Here is a 15,920-nt window from a genome sequence, read left to right on the forward strand (position 1 = left end):
GGGGTAGGACGTCAAACGGGCCAACTTGGAGCAGGAGAGGCACCACTGAACATTTTAATTTACACTGTCTATACTTTTATAAATAAATTCATAAAACATTGTCAGCATGACCAGGAAGGATTCAAAATTCACTCTCTTAGCAGTGGAAGTTCGAAAACATACCAATTTTTTTTTAGTGAAATTTCTTCATTTTTTTCACTTTCTAATGGCAACATTTGTTGCTGTAGGTACACTTTTCTTCATAAGTAAGAGAGATTCTTCGATTAATTTTGCACAGCATACAAACCATACTTAAAGTTGTATGAAACTCTAGAATTTTCCAAATCTATTAAGAGCTGTGCTAAAATTGAGGTAATTAATTATAAAATTTGTGTTTTTTCTAAACATGAAGTTTAAAATATAATAGTTCATTCCTTTTTTCATAAATTAAATAAATTCTAGAGTTTCATACACCTGTAAGTATGGTATGTATGCTGTGCAAAATTCATCGAAGAATCTCTCTAATTTATGGAGAAAGTGTACCTATAGCAACAAATGCAGCCATTAGTAAGTGAAAAAAGATGGAATTTCGCACGTAAAAAAATTTATTTTGTTATGTTTTCGAACTTACACTGCAATGGGTGTGAATCCTGAATCCTTCCTGGTGATACTGACGAATTTTGATGAATTAATTTGTAAGAATATAGACACTGGAAATTAAAATGTCCTGTGATGCCTCTCCTGCTCCAAGTCGGCCCGTTTGACATTCTACCCCCCTTAAGGCAGGTCGATGATCGTGTACAGATACGCGTGTGCAGGAACAGCTCCGTTGGGAGCGGCCGAGGTGTATTGAAAGACAGTGTTCTTCTCTTGAAATGAGGCCATTTATTGGCAGACAAACCAACAGATTCGAATGTAAATGGGCAACATGAGTCAGGTCTGAGGAGGCGAGGGTGAGCCAAGAGGTAGCGGTAGGCAAAACACAGTTCGCAGCAAACTTAAGCGAAGTTAAAGAAAAGTGATGGCTGTCATTCAGACGAGTCTGAATGGCATGGCACCTATAGAAACAAAGTCCTCAGCGCCACACCGGAAAGAGAAAATGGTGTTCACAGCTACAGGGCGCGCGGCAGAGAGAGCGTTTCGGCTGTCGTGCGGCAGGGTACCTCCAGCACAGCCTCGTGGCTTCCTCAGCCCTGATTGGTCAGGATCCAAGAAAACTGTGGGGGCAGCATGGAAAGTTCCGAAGTGTGGCCTGGTCAGCTTAGCCTAAGCGGCGTTACCTCATCAGCACACGAGGGAGGCACGTGATCGAGATTGCCCACCTCGGTGCTGATGTGCTGCTACCAGATCTTGGGATGAGAAAATTACAGGCAGCGTAAGCTACCAACTAATGTTTGACTGTAACAAGAAAATGAAATAAACCTTTTGAATAAAATATAGAATCCCCTACTATCTGGCTCAACCTTACACGCATCATCCAGGCGAACGGCTGCTCAGAACACGCTGCATGCCATGGACGCAGGTGGGTGTGAGCAGGATTATGTTATGGGGGGACGGTGGGCTTCTATGGGATATGCGGTAGTAATCGAAAGCAACATAACATGACATCTGTGAACTATGAGAACATTATTAGGGACCACCTGTAAACCATTGTGCTTGATGTCTTCCTCAACAGCGATGCTATTATCCTGCATGATAACTGTTGGTGCCAGAATCGTGCTGCAATGGTTTGAGGAGAGTGAAAGTGAACTCGTGTTGATGTCTTGACCATCAAAATTGGCTTATTTGAATCCGATGAAACCCAACTGGGTTGCTATCGGGCGCCAGCTCTTCGCTCACAAACCGACTGCCAGTAAATTACAGGAACTGTGTGACCTGCGTGTAGGCATTTGTGCTACAATCCTCTGGAAACCTACCTAGTACTTTTCGAATCCATGGTACGCAGAATCACTGCTAAATTTATTCCAGAACTGGGCCAACCCACATTCAAGTAGGCGGTCATACTATTTTGGCTTATCAGTGTATGATAACAAATTCACACTAATGAAACACACGTGTCACTGTAATCCAAACAGCAGTCGCATCAATACACATTTCTCACCCCCCCCCCCCCCCCCCCCTAAAGCAGGAGTGTATTCACACAAGCAAACGATGACAAAAGTTTAATAAAAGAAAACGTGTGCTGTTGTAGGTTGTACGTGACACCTTGACACGTCATTCCATTCAGTAACACGAACAACATATACACACTTCACACATACACAACAATATAATGTTTGGCTACACATCAAAGGATGTTTCTCAGAAATACATTCATATGGTTCCAATCCTCCGGTTTCGAACAAGATCTCTGGAGATTTCCCTTGGCTATCAGGCGTATGCCTCAATCTGGTAAACCCCTCTCATTTAATCGCAGCTGGGATCCCCATTTGCCTCACTACAGCCTTTCTGATATTTGAATAGAATTGCGCCTCTCCCATTAGCTGGGTATCAAATAGCTCGCTCCACTCCTAGGTGTGGAGACTGAAAGAGTGAAAATTAAATTTTAAAAAAGTTGAAACGTTGTAGACTATAATGTAAATATTCTAACTAAAACGTTCAGTTAGCTAATTTAGACCATAAGTCATTTTGAAACACATGCGTGACTTTATGTATTACCTATTGTATGTTCAAATTATCAGATTCTTTTATTTTACACATACGAAACCAGACCATTATAGCTCGTTCGAAATTACCTAGTCGCAAAATTTCAATAAAGAACGTTTACATTACAGCTTTCAACGAACCGTATTTTCTTTTATAAAGTATTTAGAGACTAACATTTTCAATCGTAAAAGTATCGAATGATATCCTGCAACAGATTTTCCCAGGACTGCACGCTTTTTTTGTACTTCGGAAATGGTTCTTACAGGTCCTGGGGAACAAATAAGTTCACAATTTATCATGTCCCATACGAGTACAATTGGCGAAAGATTTGTTGATGTTGGCCAGGGCAGTTGTTTGACAATACGAATCAGACCTTGCGTCGCAGCAGCGGTGTGTGGACGCACAATGTCCTGCGAAAAAGCACATCATCTTTCTGGCCAACAAATGACAGTAGCAGGGATAACAACCGGTGGAATGTTGCACGTACTGATTACTCTATCCTGCAGAAACACCAATGTGACCACAAGATGTAACTGATTTCACATACACTATGAAGCCGGGGCTGGGATCTGTGTGCTGTGGGCGAATGCACTCGGGGTGTAGGCGGCTGCGCTCACGCACATAAATCCGTTACTCACATAGATGCAGACCATAATTTCATCGCAGACGACAATAGTGAGCCATTCCACATTTCAATCGACTCTTCCACGACACCAGAGGAGCTGCGCATGGCAGTGTCGAGGTGCCGGTGGTAACCTGGACAGAGGCGAATGTGATCTTAATCCTGCTGCAAGCAGACTGTTCTCAGTAGTCCTTGGCAATGCAAGAGGTGCAAGATGTGGCCAGTTTGCTTCCTTGAATGAGGTTCGGTCGGACACCGCTGCTCACACAGTGCATCGATCCTGATGTGCATCCACTATACGCGGACGTCTAGAACCTGGTCTACGGTGTGCAGGCGTTCCACACACCACTGCTGAAACCAGTGACACATTAGCTATACACCGTGTAGCGACCCATAGATATGGTCATCGTGCTTTCTACAGACGTACAATGCGACCACGGTCAAATGACTTGAGTTTTACAGCAGGAGTACATACTTATCGACAGGGCATGGTTGTACCTTCAACTGAATGTAGCAAAAACTGTTCACCTCTGATCCCAGCTCCGTCATTGTCCCAGATTCAAAACAGGGGGCGCTCAGCCAGGCTTACTGAGCTCCATCTGATGTATGATGACCACAAATCGCAAATAAAAAGGAAATATGTAATCACAGAAATAATTCGAGCCTTGAGTGCGTGGGTGAGCTGCCGTTATCAGGGAGAAGTGACCGCCTGATCTTAGGTTGCTACCGCCCCCACCGCCTTAGCCAGTAGTTTCCAGCATGGAGATAATTACCTCCTGTGGAGTAAAACGAAATTTTCTAAGGAGTAAAAACTAACCGATTCGATTCTGTTTGAGTATAGATACTAAATTATTTTCAAAAGATCATTACTATTATCATAGTTTTGTAAGACTCGTATATTGATTATATAAGCCATCAATAATTACTTTTTCTCAATTAGTAGCCGACCGCGGTGGTCTCGCGGTTAAGGCGCTCAGTCCGGGAACCGCGTGACTGCTACGGTCGCAGGTTCGAATCCTGCCTCGGGCATGGATGTGTGTGATGTCCTTAGGTTAGTTATGTTTAAGTAGTTCTAAGTTCTAGGGGACTGATGACCACAAATGTTAAGTCCCATAGTGCTCAGAGCCATTTCAATTAGTAGCATTAATGTGGTGTAGGCTACAGATGCCTCGCATTATCCACCCACTACAAATATCTGTTGTCTTTTGTTCCGTAAATCATTGATAGTAAAAGTGAGACATATGCTTAACAAATGTTAAACATTTCAACAACATTTCTCCAAGTTGTAGATAGCACCTGCAGTAGTCCAGAAATCACTTCATTACTCGCTTCAAAACAGATAAATGAATTAATTGACAGCACAACAAAGCAGTAACTACTTATGGGCTACTATAGTGCTGTATACAGTGTTTATTATTATTATTATTATCATTATTTATATTACAGTGGTTGGACTCAAAACATTAACAGCCCGAATTCATCCTATTTCTGCCTGTTCGGAAGGAAGGAATGAATTGATTTATGAGCAGTAAGTATAGTGCACACATCTGAACTTGATTAATTTTAAATAGTGTTGCTGTGAACATGTTATGCAAGTGCCGAAAACGAGAGGAGTAATGCACGAGAAGCATGTTTTGTGACAAGTGTCTAACCTCGCTGTGGATAGTTAGCTTCTTTATCTAAGAAGGAGTTGTGGGTAGGAGTTCTGATGCTTCACAAATTCCTTCACCATTCGATATAACAAACAGAAACACACACACACACACACACACACACACACACACACACACACACGCACACACACACTAAATATCATTCATCTTTCATAATTTTAAAAATAAAATTCTTCCAAGAAAAGTCTTTCCTTCTACAATTTAGGTGATGAAGTTTGTTAAAATGTAGGGGAGGGGAAGGGGGAGTGGAGAGCGGGGGTACTAACTAATGTCTCATAGCACTCAGGGGTAACAGTCTAAGAAAGGTTGGTAACCACTGGTCTTACCAGTCTAAACAAAGCTACACTTCCAACAATGGTGCATTCGAGTGGTTGCAGTTTTGTGCTATGCTACAACTATTAAGTACAGTATAGTGCACATTAATGTACAGTAAAAAATATAAGCGAAGCCTAAAACGAGATTTTTTATTCGTTTGACCTTCAAATCTTTCAAAAATACCTGTAATAGAAAATACTATACTACATATTAGATGTCCATGGCGTAACCGAAAAATTTATTATCAGAAAAGATTTCCCCCTTTTTCAGTCAACAGCACTGTACTATACATCCTTCCACAAAAATCTCACGAAATCACTACAACGAGAAAATCTTTGAACTGGAACCCATTTGGAGGCTTATCCACAGTCATTCTTCCCACACTAATGGAACAAGAAAGGGGGGGGGGGGGCAATGATAGAGGACCAGATGTACCCTCCACCACACACTGTAAGGTGGTTTACAGATTAAAGGTGTAGACGCAGGTATCAGAACAAGGACCGAGCAGACGGTTGCGACCGTCACGGGCTGTGACCTAGTAGCGTGGGCCGCTCGAAAGACAAGTAGGCGCTGCTCGCGAAATGCCGGTTGGCGCGACCGCGCGCCGGCGGCGGGGCGAGGTTGGCAGGCCTGCGCGGCGCACCGGTGGCGTGCCCGGCGGGGCTGTGCGCCGGCACTCGGTGTGCGCACGCCAGCCAGTGAGCACCCGCCAGCGCGCACCTGCCGCAGCGCCGCCAACTCCGCCGCACCGCTGCACCGGTTATTTCCGTCGCCGGCAGTTCGCGACTCTGCCACCGAGTCGCTTCAGGTCGCCTCCCTAGTGTTAAGTGTGGTCGCGCGCTCCGGATACAGACAGTGTTGATTTGCTACGCTGAGCGGATCGTGACCGCTCTTCCTCCGGTACCGAGTTCGAGTCCAGTGACGGCATGACGGACTGCAGCGGCGGCGGTGACCGGTGAGCGACGAGTGGGCCCTGCGGCTCTCTGGCTGGCTGCGACCAATGCAAGTACTCCTCCTTGCAGGTACTAAGCTGTTACTATCTTTATTCCTGTTGTAGATGTTCTTCTCTGACCTCAGTCGTTTATGCAAATGAAATCTTAAATGTAGGCTCAAACACTCACAATATAAAAGCACTAATCTATCGTGTTTAGAAAGTATGCCCACACAATAATCTACACTGCATGTAAAGGATTTACAAATGTTAATGCATGCAACGTCTTCACAGCAGTGTCGACACTGTAGAAATATAAAGTGGTTAAACACACAAACAGAAGTAAATAAAAGTTTCTTGGTTGCTTTAGTTGTAACCATGTTCACTTCTTAAAACGTAGCTCAGAAGAGGATCTAGTTATAAGTGATCACGAAATTTCTATTTTTATTTGTGTGTGTTTTTATTCTTTTATCTTCATACAATAACACAGCTATTAGGCTCTGCACGGAATGATAGTGGACCAGAAGTACCCTCCACCACACATTGAAAGGAGGTTTACAGATTAAAGGTGTAGACGTAAATCATTCAAATGTGATGACGGTTCTTGTGTGTAGATATTTCTGATGAGGAAAGCACGTACCTTCGGAATACGACAAATTAGAGTTTTTGCATTGTGGGTGGACTAGCCTATTTTTTAGCTTCGAAGCTGAGTATAGCCTCAATCTCACAGTCATGGATAAAATAAAATTTTTTAGTCTGTAGAACGTCATATAAGGAATGCACTGAAGGAATTCGAGCGTTTCACATGTAAATATACAACAATCGCTGTCAGAATGGGTGCTAGATTCTTGTAAGGTAGTTTTTCAAGATTTCTGTCAATTATTCACACTGATTAGTTTACGTTTACTTCAAATGCGTTCATAACATAGTGTTTCTGGAGTAATTTTTAACTGAATGGCAGTATAAGCTTTTTTCTTTTACATTAAACAGGATGTTTACAGCAAAAATGTGCCATGTCTCAAGTTCTAAGGGACTATCAGAACATTTAATTAATATACTGGCTTCAAGGTTCTACAAGTTGTGTAAGAAATATTGTCATCTCAAAGATAACCCATGTATCATTATCTATATTTTTTGTACATAAATACTTTCAACTGTTGTCCCAATAGGTGAAAAATTTTCGCTGAAAACGAAAACAATTTCTATGATTCCTGGCGAGTGTACTGAATTTCATTCTATCTTAGTTTCTGTTTTCATTTACTTATCCGTGAAGAAAAGTTCAGAGACGAAGCATAATCAGATTGTTTCAAAAAGGCATCAAAACAAATCGTTGTAATAAGAACTGTTCTTCCCCCGAACGTGACATGAAAAAAGAAATGTGTGGTGATAGTCCTGCTGTGTGAGCCGCGTTATCATCGATTTCTCTGCAAATTAAACTTTTTGATGATGTCATTTGGGGCAATAATGTTTCCAAAGCATAATTTCTTACTTGATTTTACTTTCATTAATTTACTAATTGTACAGTCTTCCCCCGGGATGGGATTAGGAGTTAAATAGCTTTACGATTCGAAATACGATGATTTTTTTTTCTTTTTTCTTCATTGGATGTTGGCAGTTCCCGAAAACGTTTGACGAAAGTCTTGTATCGCAGTAATATACAGGTAACTGATACTAGTGCAAAAATCTTTCTCATTCTTCCTTTTAATCAACATATTTATATTAGGTTAAGATTTTTAACGTACCATCAGGGTCGCTGATTTATCCGTGCCTTCTTAAAAGGGAGCCAGCCAACCATTCGTATGTCACTATTTTATAGCCCTTCGTGTATTACTCAGTACTAGAAAAAAGAAAAAAAATCTTCGAACATTTGGTTGAATTCACAGGATTTTGCAGATTGTGTAAATGTGCAAAAGTGCGAGTTGACGCGATTGAGATTGAGAAAGATGGTTGCTGTTTTAAGCAACATTGGATATCATACCTTTTAATCTTGCACATATTTTAACCTCAATCGCCTCTAGTTTAGTAAGTATAATGGTAAGTCCATAGTTGCAGCGTTCTAAATCACATACACACACCTTCTTTTGAATTTTTTTTTACTTTTACAGCAGGTAAGAAGTAACATTTGTCTGCCGATGTTTCTGTAATAATTTTCTATTCTAAATGTATTTTTTATTCGTTTACATCTAGGTCATCAGCAGTAGTTCCTCGTAAAAAGTGGAGACTGTCCAAATCAAAAAAACCTGTTAGTCTACAGGTCTGCGCCATTAGCTTTTAACACATTGTAAAACGTTCATCGTGTGCTGTCTTCTTTTAATCTCGGCGGCTGCTTTTCTCTATTAGTGACAGAAATAGACGTGGACGAGCTGGACAAGCGCCAGCGATTAACAAATACAAGATTTCTTCACTTTGCTAACGAAACGTTGAGAGGAAATGTTGTTTCCGCGGTTCCGTACATTTCTCGTAATGCACGACTGTGGTACCTGCTGGCAGCAGACAACGTATTACTGCGAAGATACCTAGCCAGAAGGCGCAGGTTCATGCCGACAAGTTTTATATTATACCAAGTATTAAGGGGAGCAACATACCTGTTGAAATTCGTTCTATGTTCCACAGGTATTCTTTCGCCTCACTCGGTCGATTTACATCCCACCCTCTCTCCTAACAAGTTGAATGAGCTTTTACGCTTGACGTAATGTTTATTTTTGCTTCCTGTGTGGTTCTGTGTGGCACATCGGAGAGTTAATGCTTTTCAGCTCATCTTAAAGGGAAAGAGACTAACTAGGTGGCAGAACGTTGCGCAAGGGACAGAAGTGTTCATGAAATGTATATAACGTGACAGTTTTTTAGTTGCTAAGCTGAATAAATGACATTTAGGAAGTTACCTCATAACTCCCGCTGAGAGATTAGTGGAGTAAAAGCACTTCTTCAAGGCAGATGAAAGAATTTTCTCAGTTGAAGTAGCGAGTTAGGGAATGTTTTAAAGGAAAGGTACTCGAAAGGAGCACAAGGAATGTAAAATAGCAACATCCAACCGACGGAAATCACAAGAATAGGGACTGAAGAGAGTGGAGATGTCAGGCCGATCATCAGCCTGATACAATCATCGTGTGGTGCCTACTGGGAGCTCCAGCGTCACTCTAAATAGAAATATATTACATATTTTAACGTATATACCGGGTGGTTGTAACGAACGTGCAGCTACTGCCATAGATCCAGTGTGTGCTGAACTTATCGTATGTCAACGAAATTTGGTACACATGCAAATGCAGAGCCGATTTACACAGGAAAAAAAATGCTCCAATTTTGGCCACAAGTACAAACCTGGAGCTATACACCACACTTTTGCGGTGCTCATATTGAACAAACTGTTTGTAGTGGTTAATAATAACATCAACATTATGCATTTCACATTTGTTGATGTTTTCTGCCGACGTCCCGCTCCTAATTGATTACATTTGGAAACATCTCTATACGACTTTCTTGCATTCACAGCACCAGATTGGCACCTGGAGGCCAAAATTTAAACTTTTTTTTTTTCAGCATAAAGTATATCTACCAAGTTACGCTGCCAAATGATAAATACAGCCAACTCTGAGAATAACTGCGCTTAAATTGTAATATAACCACCTGTCATTATAGACACTTTTAACTAACTATTCTTAACGAAGTAAAAAAGCGCAATCGACAGTTAAGTTTTTTTTTCTGTTAAGTGATCGTTAAGGTTTTATATCATATCACAAGAAGGGGAGCACATACAAATCACGTCCATTTTCCACAAAAGTGATGTGCCATTACACTATTTCTGTCATACATACAGGACGCTTCAAAATAGACCAGCTCGTTTAGTTTAAAGCATAGCGCACTAGCTTTCGAAACAGGGAAGTGAGCCAGACCGAGCACAAATCCGCGAGGCAGATTAACGACGGTGGTTTGGTACACCGGCCCGCGTGTGGTTTTAGGCAGTTCTCCACGCTCTTTTTGACAAATACTAGGCTAATTTCCAAATTCCGTCTCAGAGAATACGAAACACTTAAGAGTTAAATCCAGTGACATACGGAACAAAGTGTACTCGATTTACAAACTACGCACTCGATTTCACTCACTTTGTTTACCTGACGGCTTTAGCATCAGGAAGGGCATCTTACCACACTACTTACATAATAAAAATATAATTTGCCAAACCCCGGAGAAACCGGACCCCGTACTAGACGGGATGAAAACTATGTAAAAAAAGAATAATGTACACGAAATTTCAAAATGGTAACGAAAACCTCCAGAACATTGTAGAGATCAGCTGGAAGGGAACGTCGCTCACGACAGTACCACGTTGAACGGAGGTGCACAGTGAAAATTTATGGGACAGTGATAGGCACTTATCCAGATGGCGGTAGTATCACGTGCACAAGATAAAAAAGGACAGTGTCATCTGTACTCATGTGAGTCATGTGAAGAGGTTCCCGACGTGATTATGGCCACACGACAGGGATCAGCAGAGTCTGAACACGGAATAATAGATGGAGCTACAACTATGGGACGTTTCATTTTGGAAATCGTTAGGGAATTCAATATTGCGAGATCCACGGTATCAACAGTGTGCCGAGAATAACAAATGTTAGGCATTACCTCTCATCAAGGACAATACGGAGGCCGACAGCCTTTACTTAACGACCGAGGGCAGAGAGGTAACACTGCGTGAAATAACCGCAGGAAACAGTGTGGGGCGTGCGACGAACGTATCCGTTAAGACAGTGCTGCGAAATCTGGCGTTAATGGGCTGTGGCAGCAGACGAGCGTCGCGGGTGCCTTTGATAAAAGCGACGACAGCGCTTGCACCGCCTCAGCTCGTCAAGTATTGGTTGAACCAATCGAGGTGGCGCAGTAGTTAGCACACTGTTCTCGAATTCGAGAGGACGACTGTTCAATCGCGTGCCCGGCCATCCTGATTTACGTTTTGCGTGATTTTCCTAAATCGCTCCAGGCAAATGCCGGGATGGTTCCTTCGAAAGGACACGGCCGACTTCCTTTCCTAATCCGATGAGACCGATGACCTCGCTGTCTGGTCTCCTCCCCCAAAACAACCAAAGCATATTGGTTGAACCCTAGACGACTCGAAAATTTTGCCCTGGTCAGATAAGTTCCAATTTCAGTTGGTAGAGTTTGAATATGGTGCAGACCCCACGAAGCCATGGATCCAAGTTATCAACAAGGCACTGTGCAAGCTTGTGGTGGTTCCACAATTGGTTGAGCTGTGTTTACATGCAATAGACTGAGTCCTCGGTTATGTTCGGCTACTTCGAGACCATTTTCAGCCTTTCGTCGACTCCAAGTTCCCAAATAACACTGGAATTTTAATGGGTGACAAGGCGCCATGTCACAGAGCCACAGTTGTTCGCAGTTAGTTTGCAGAACATTGTGGATAATTCGAGCGAATTGTTTGACCACCCAGATCGCTCGACGTGTATCCCATTGAACATAAATCCTGCACCGACAACACTTTCGCAGTTATGGACGGTTATAGAGGCAATATGGCTGCATATTTCTACAGGGGACCTCCAATGATTGTTTAGTCCATACCACGTCGAGCTTCTGCACTACGCTGGACTAAAGGAGGTCCGACATGTTATTAGGAAGTATCCCATGACTTTTGTCACTTCAGTCTAAATCATGGAGGACACTTATACTGGCCCAGTATTTAAATACATTAAACTATCCCAGCAGTCCTTGGAAGGGCTACTGGTACCAACCGACAACCATATCAACCGCATCCCAAAAGCATCATTGGGTGATGATGTGGAGGGCATGGGGTCAGCACATCGGTGTGCCGGCCGCTGTCGCTAGTGCTCAGTCAAAAAGCTTCTCAACTGGTCTCATGATGAGTGAGTGCACCGTTTGCTAAGAGCGCACGGCAGACCCGGACGGTTACCCATCGAAATATTGACCACGTTAGACGGTGCTTAACTTTGGTCAACAGACGGGAACCGACGTACCCACGGAGGCAAGGTCGTTAGATAACTACATCAACTGAGACTGCTGTGAAATCAGCTAGTATGGTTGTTTTGTATACCACCTGTTATGACTGTTGCGTACAGTGGAGGACTAAACAGCAGTCTTCTAAATGTAGAGCAACACCACACTTTTTACACTGCCAAGAAATTTCACATATTTTTCCTCTGCCAGTGCAGCTCGTCATTTGATGTGAATGGATTAAGAGAAACGTCTATGGGCAGCCTATCAATCCCGCCGATCCTTCGCTGAGGCTGTTATAATGCTGTAGCTTCTGAAACAGAAGAGTGTGACGAGGATGTGGTTTGACAGGATACACACATCTTTCAAAAATGTTCATGCACTAAGGCATCTTCAAATGTCCGCGTCAGGATTACTACAAGGTTGGAACCGACACGTCAAACACTACCAGTAATTCTGTTTGTTTCTTTTACTCTAAACTTAATCAATAATGTGGCTGTGGAGTGAAAGCGATTAATATAAATTAACTTAGTACTAAGAAAACAGTCTTAACCGCGTTTTTTTTTTTATTTCGTGCCGACCGGTTTCAGTCCATCGCAGGGGCCATCTTCAGGGCAAACATATGGTCGACTGCTGCTGGCGTTACGTCTACCAAGGTGTGGCAGGTAGACGTAATGCCACCAGCAGTCGACCATATGTTCGCCCTGAAGATGGCCCTGCGATGGGCTGAAACCGGTCGGACTAAATAAATAAAAAACGCGGTTATGAATGTTTTCTTAATACTAAGTTAATCAATAATATCTATTGAGACAAGCTTATTTTTTGTGTCTTGCCAACAACAGCTTGTGATTTATGTCTCTGTTAATTTACTTTTCTATTTGTGATTCTTTTCTCTACATTGAAAAACATTATTGACTACTTCAAAGCTGTGTTATCACTTACGGTTGTCGAGTAATTGTTGACACGTCAGGAGTGGCCGAGCGGTTCTAGGCGCTTCAGTCTGGAACAGTGCGACTGCTACGGTCGCAGGTTCGAATCCTGCCTCGGGCATGGATGTGTCTGATGTCGTTAGGTTGGTTAGGTTTAAGTAGTTTTAAGTTCTAGGGGACTGATGACCTCAACTGTTAAGTCCCACAGTCCTCAGAGGCATTTGAATCATTTTTTGTTGCCACGTCCAACAGCAATGATGGTGCCCCATAGCTGTACTCAATTTATTTCTACAGCTTTCTGTAACATTTTGACGTGGCCTGTATATTAGAGAGGGTGAGAGACTGGAGAGGAGGTTACGATGAAGTAACAACCCACTCGTCCAGTGCACTGAACACATTTTTTCTGCTTCTTGAGATCACGAGAGGTAGGACTGTAGCAATAGCTAAAGGAACAACGAGCTAGGAATATATAGGATGTCCCTCCTACGAGCCGTCAGGCTCATTTTCTCTGATATTTTGGTAGATGTTTGCACTTTCACTTTTGCAGTGTGTGAGGTAACGTGTGAGATGTGACGCCCTGAAAATATTCTAAGTTAGGAGATGGCGTGGCGACACGGGGTGCTCGGCAAGCCGGGGCTCGTTAGCAACCGCGTTGTGTCGAACATTAGCCGGAGCAAGAGGGGCAGCCCCAGAGCGTGGTCCAGCCCGACCGCGTGGCTGGGAATTCCATGTTGACGCCGTGTCGAGGAATGGGCTTTGTGTCAATGAAGGAGATTTGTATGCCGGGAGTGCCAAAGATGGCGGACTTCCTGAAACCATGATGCCAGACACTTCACGGTTCACGTAAAAATTAGTAGTAGCCAGAGGAATCATGATACCTTGAAAAGAAACAAGCACGTTACCATTATTTGGACGGCGATTCTGATGGTGTAATCAGATTTTCAATATCTTTATTAGTTTAAAGTTTAGTATCTGACTGTGAAGAATACAAGTAACACCCGGCAACGAATTCCCAAAATCTAAACAGTTCATCCGAGTCTATCGATCGACGTGTCTTTAGAAAGCTATTAGTGTAAACCTAAGTTGGTATGAATTACACGCATGTAAGTTGAGTAGTGCATGAGTTATTGGAGATGAAAGTGGACGATTACTATTGATTGCGTCAGGCCATAAGTAGTGCACAGTTACACGAAGAAAAGGTAGCAGCATGCTTATAAATATATTTATTCGTCTATGTCTTTGTTTAAATGCTATATATACTATTCATGAAAAAATTATTCAAGTATTTACTGTGTTTTAGAAAGCACAGAGACATTAGGCTACTAGCTTACTTTTGTTTCTGTTCCTTTGATATATGTTTGATTTGTTTATGTATTTAATAATGTCTGTTGGAGTATGTTTATGGTCCAGCTGTAGGAACTTTGTGTTTCAATGTGTTTGTGAGTGTACATTCGCTTGGAGACATGGCGGGAGCGCTCTAGTCAATCATAGCGCTTGTTGCAACGGTAGGCGACTACCGAAGTCAATGAAGAGACTGTATTATGGAAGTGGGGGAGGAGCATCGGGTCGCTCGGTACACGCGGGGGTGGGGGGTGGGGGGGGGGGGGGGTGCTGGACGGGAAGGCGCGACGGACAGTCGCAGAAAATAACTGGAGAGTGTTGAGCAGTTTGCGTAGTGTCGACTTGTGCACTTGTGAGATTTCTGTGGCTTCTGCAGTGAAGACGTAGTGTGCGTTTAGAAGTGAAGATCTCGCGAGCTATATTGTTTCTCATAACTAATTACGTGAAGTAGGAATCTATAGTTTCCATGTTATTCAACTTCTATTTTATTTAATAGCTGGACCATCGACACCCATAAGTGTTTTACAGTAATACATGGCATTCTTAAAGGTACTTCTGCTATAGTACTCATTATTTAAAGTCGTTAAAATAGTACTTGCAGATTTTATTTAATTGCAATTTTTCATTTACAAATTTCTATGTTACATTCAAAATTCGCAATTGCCGAGTGATAGGAAGCTTGGACCAATCGATTCATGTGTGTATTCATATTGTATATTGTAGGCTCAGCAGTATTTGGCATGTAATGCGGCAACTACGTATCCCAGCCCCTAGACAACGAAACCAGCCAAAACTTTTCATATTTCAACTCTGAATCTGAGGGTACGACGTTGAGGGCCACCATTTCTATATTTGAAAGCCCGAAAGTGGGTAGCTGGAGTGATTCCAAAAGATTTTAGCTGATCACGTCTTTCATGCGACACCGAGTTGGACTTAACATCTTAGGTCATCAGTCCCATAGAACTTAGCACTACTTAAACCTAACTAACCTATGGACATCACACTCATCCATGCCCGAGGCAGGATTCGAATCTGCGACCGTATCAGTCCCACGGTTCCGGACTGCAGCGCCTAGAACCGCACGGCCACCGCGGCCGGCGGCGCCGTACGAAAGACATAAGCCGTATTTGCTTTGGGCTGACTCCAGCTACACATTACATAAACGAAATTTCAGATATCTGCTGAAACACCACAGAAAATGCGCCTGACGACTCTTAGCAGGGACACATACTGTAATAAGTGGACCTTAGATCTTCAAATTCCTTTAAGGACTCAACATTCCATCACATACAGAGATGTGTCTCACTGTGACAACGATAGCATAAGCAGTGATACAGTAGTAAAAGGAGATAAAAATATAATAGTCTTGGGGGACTGGAATGCAGCTACAGGGGAAGGAGTAGAAGAAAATTCTACAGGAGAATATGGGCTTGGGACAAGGAACAGGAGAAGAATTGAGTTCTGCAATAAATTTGAGCCAGTAATAGTGAATACTCTAAGCAAGAATAACACGAGGAGAA

At 42.6% G+C, this 15,920-nt stretch overlaps 1 protein-coding gene across 1 annotated transcript in view; it reads left to right on the forward strand.

Annotated features, from left to right (window-relative positions):
• Positions 1-5,910: 5,910 nt before the first annotated feature.
• Positions 5,911-15,920, forward strand: part of LOC126278042 (NACHT domain- and WD repeat-containing protein 1) — a 561,974-nt gene continuing 551,964 nt past the window's right edge. Inside the window, exon 1 of the mRNA XM_049977797.1 lies at positions 5,911-6,257. The gene's annotated coding sequence lies outside the window, so the exon portion shown is untranslated. The remainder of the gene's footprint in view (positions 6,258-15,920) is intronic.

This window comes from Schistocerca gregaria, chromosome 6 (assembly GCF_023897955.1).
Source record: "Schistocerca gregaria isolate iqSchGreg1 chromosome 6, iqSchGreg1.2, whole genome shotgun sequence".
Classification (NCBI taxonomy): domain Eukaryota; kingdom Metazoa; phylum Arthropoda; class Insecta; order Orthoptera; family Acrididae; genus Schistocerca; species Schistocerca gregaria.